Here is a 3489-nt window from a genome sequence, read left to right as displayed (position 1 = left end):
GGGTTACGGCACCTTGGTTGTATCTTTGTTAAAATGAAGCTATTACTGTGTTTACTTAAAGCTGCATTATATAGGATTATTGTTACTCAAAAAAATGGATTGAACACACCGATGGTACAAAGCCACTGCCATAATCCGATCTGTTTCGAGAACATTCAAATTAAGCTAAAAAACTATCGGTTTTCTGAGACGCTAGACCAGCAGCACGTTCAATATAGACAACCAGAGCTGGTCGTCCATTGGTGAACTGCCGGCTCAAGGTCGATACATTAGGTCAGTGGGCCTAATAAATCATTTTAGGGCAGCTGCTCAAACTGCAAACATTTTCCTGTACTTTACCCATCCACCACCTTACTGTTCGTCGCAGGCTAAAGGAATTCCGGATCGTGGCGAGAATGTGTGCTCACAACTGGGTTTACAGCCAAGACACCATACGGATACACCGTCATCTTCTCGGACGAGCCTCGGTTCTAACTTGAACACAACGATTGGAGATGGAGAATAAAAGTATACAGGAGACTACATGAGAACCGCCTGCCATTTCTTCAACAACGCTCTCAGTCTATGACATTCTAACAGGACAATGCGTCCATGCACACTGCGCTCTTCCCCCAAGTATATCGAGAATAAAGTCACTGTAATGGAACCACGGCCTGCCCTACCACGGAATCCCACCGAGTTTCTATTGGACAGGAGTGACCAAGTTGTTCGTGATATACATCTCGGTCCCAGAATCGTTTATTGCTGCAGCAAGCGCTTACCAATGCCTGGAACAAAATTTTACCCGACTGACATTTGCAGATTTGTGCACTCTATACGCACGAGATGCACTGCACTGCATGCCAAGAGAGATCACACAGCGTACCGATGGGTTTTAACCCTGTTGTCAGATTTCCATCATAAAGGAGACATTGTAGCTTGAAAATAACTTTTCATCTTGATTTTTCAGTCAAATGCTTCCCCTCCTTCTTAGTTACTAAAGTAATTTGTCGCTATACTGGGCGAAATAATTTTTGTTCGAACTATTTATTGCGAAGTAATTTTCTGCTCTTTGAGAGGGGGGGGGGATACTTTTCCCCATAATTTTAAATTGTATTGGAAATAATTGATTTGTAACAGTATAAGTGACCAAAAGTGTGATCTCCCAATCGTTCCTGTTAACTCGCTGGGGATGTGAATCCTGGTCATACGACAAAGTCGGAGGACTGGCTGCTTTACGACACTTTTTTAAAAAAGCATTATTTTTTGTTCTTTCGATCTTTTTAAAAAATTCTGTTTTATCTGAAACTTAAAACGGCAGACAACAACATGCTTGCCAGGTAATATGTAAGTTTGGTGGTTTGATTTGTATATGATAGCACGAAATGTGCTGCAACATTGTCCGTCTTTGGTCCGCAAATCGTACATTTCTGCCCACTCCGATGGTCGACCCGAAAGTTTTGGGATTTATCATCTAACGGCTAAGATATTGACCTCAGTCATATAAACTGTCTATAACATGTCTGCTCTCGAACCAACCAGATGAGTTTCATGTAACCTCAGTCTTGGCTATTTTATGATGTCACAAACAAAGGTTGGTTTGCGTTGTGGAGGAAACAACACGAAGTTCTTGAAAGAAAATATATCTCAATGTTTCATCTTTATATACAGTGGAAGGTAAAGAAATCAAATGAGGTAGTGCTTGGTGAAGCCCACATGGGACGCTCACTGTTAAAAACAATCAGGAAACGACAAATGCAGTTTTTGGCACACCTGAAAAAAGGTCTCGAACATCTAGCTCTCACCGTCAAAATTAAAGGCAAACGAGGTTGGGGCAGACCTGCTTTGGGAACTTAAACAAATGGGTATCGGGGCAAGATCAGGATAACGTAGCTTTTTTAAGAGCATCCGAGCAAAGGAATGAATGGAGAACCATGATCACAGATGTCTGTAACAGATTTGGCATTGATTGATGATGATTATGGTACAGTGGAAATTTGGCGATTCCCCAAAACGAATTCATGTAAACGAGCAAAGTGTTTGACACTGCTTTTGTTAACCCACATTTTGGCCACCCAAATTATTATGTGAATGAGAAAGTTGATATTGTCTGGCGCCATATTGGGCAAGACCTCATTTTCTCTATTTAAAAACGTTGTGACATGTCTTGACTTTTGTTTGGGTCGGTACAAATTATTATTCCGGGAGAACTATAAATAAAGAGGTGTGCTCTTTGAATACCCCATTTATTTATTGAGGAACATAAAGGATACAGGGTAAAATGTGCCACGGAATTTCTCAACACGTTTGAACCCTATGGGCTTTGGCGATTTACAAAATCTTTTCTTATCAGAGGAAACATCAATTCTTTTTTTTTGTTTTTTTTTGAGTTCCATCAAAAGGGCTGAGTCACATGAGGACAGATGAAACAAAGAGACATCTTTTGTATTCTAGGACTTCAGAGCAGAAATAGGCTTTTTACTGTCTTTTTCGATTACGGTGGTCCTCAAGTGGTTGGTATTATGCTATATAATACTAGTAAGTGTACAATGTACTGTCCCATGTTGTTGTTTTTTATGTTGATGAGCAGAGACCAAACATCGGATTCTTTTACACTAGACTAGTACTATGCTCTTCCGTGACAATGCAGTTACTAACAAAGCGAAGGCCACAACTGTGGATGAGCAGAGACCAAACATGGTTTTTGGTGCTGGGGGGAACTGAGCACTTATGGACCTGTCCACAGTGCAATGACGTTGTTGCCCAGGACAGGTAATACAGGACAAAAGTTTGAACGCATTCGGGAACTAGCATGGGTTGCAAATTCAGACTGAGAACTGTACCGGAAGATTGGTTATCTTCTTGCTTACCAGAAGTGACTGTAGAGGCAGAAACCGTGCGTACAAGTTCGAAAAGAATATATTTCACAACTGCTATTTATTTTTTAACCACACTTGTATTTTCTTAAAAGGTGTTACTGTCGCAATATACTTTTGGGGTGTTAATGTAAATTCTTGGATTTATATTTACAAAGAGGCCCTCTTTTACAACGTTGATCACATCTTATATTTTACACTATGTTAAACAACTCCAAATCCTACATTGTCAAAAACATTTGTTTGCTGGTGGAATTCAAAATATTGTGTCAAATGACGCATTAATAGTCACAAAAGAGTACAATTAAATCTCCGTTTACTTAAATAAGTTCACATCAATCTAAATATTATGAGATTCATGTTCCCCCTTTTGTGCCTTTAGACTACTGCTATGAGAATAAGGACTACTTCTACAAAGACGATACCCTGGATGTCAGAAGCTGCCCTGGTGTGTACAATATCTGCTTTGAGGAGAGGAAGACCACGGCTAAAGCCACAACCACTGTCATTCCCGGTAAGGCATCTTGTGTGTGCACACGTGCACGCACGCTCTGTGTGTGTGCATGTGTGTGAATGTACGTATGTACGTACGTATGTATGTATGTATGTATGTATGTATGTATGTATGTATGTA

At 40.2% G+C, this 3489-nt stretch overlaps 1 protein-coding gene across 1 annotated transcript in view; it reads left to right on the top strand.

Annotated features, from left to right (window-relative positions):
* LOC100533317 (capsulin) overlaps window positions 1-3489 on the top strand; it is a gene marked incomplete in the record, with an annotated part of 101194 nt that overhangs the window by 38112 nt on the left and 59593 nt on the right.

The sequence above is a fragment of the Aplysia californica genome, unplaced genomic scaffold, assembly GCF_000002075.1.
Source record: "Aplysia californica isolate F4 #8 unplaced genomic scaffold, AplCal3.0 scaffold00292, whole genome shotgun sequence".
Taxonomy (NCBI): domain Eukaryota; kingdom Metazoa; phylum Mollusca; class Gastropoda; order Aplysiida; family Aplysiidae; genus Aplysia; species Aplysia californica.
Note: the sequence above shows the minus strand (reverse complement) of the source record. Positions and strands in the feature narration are given on the sequence as shown.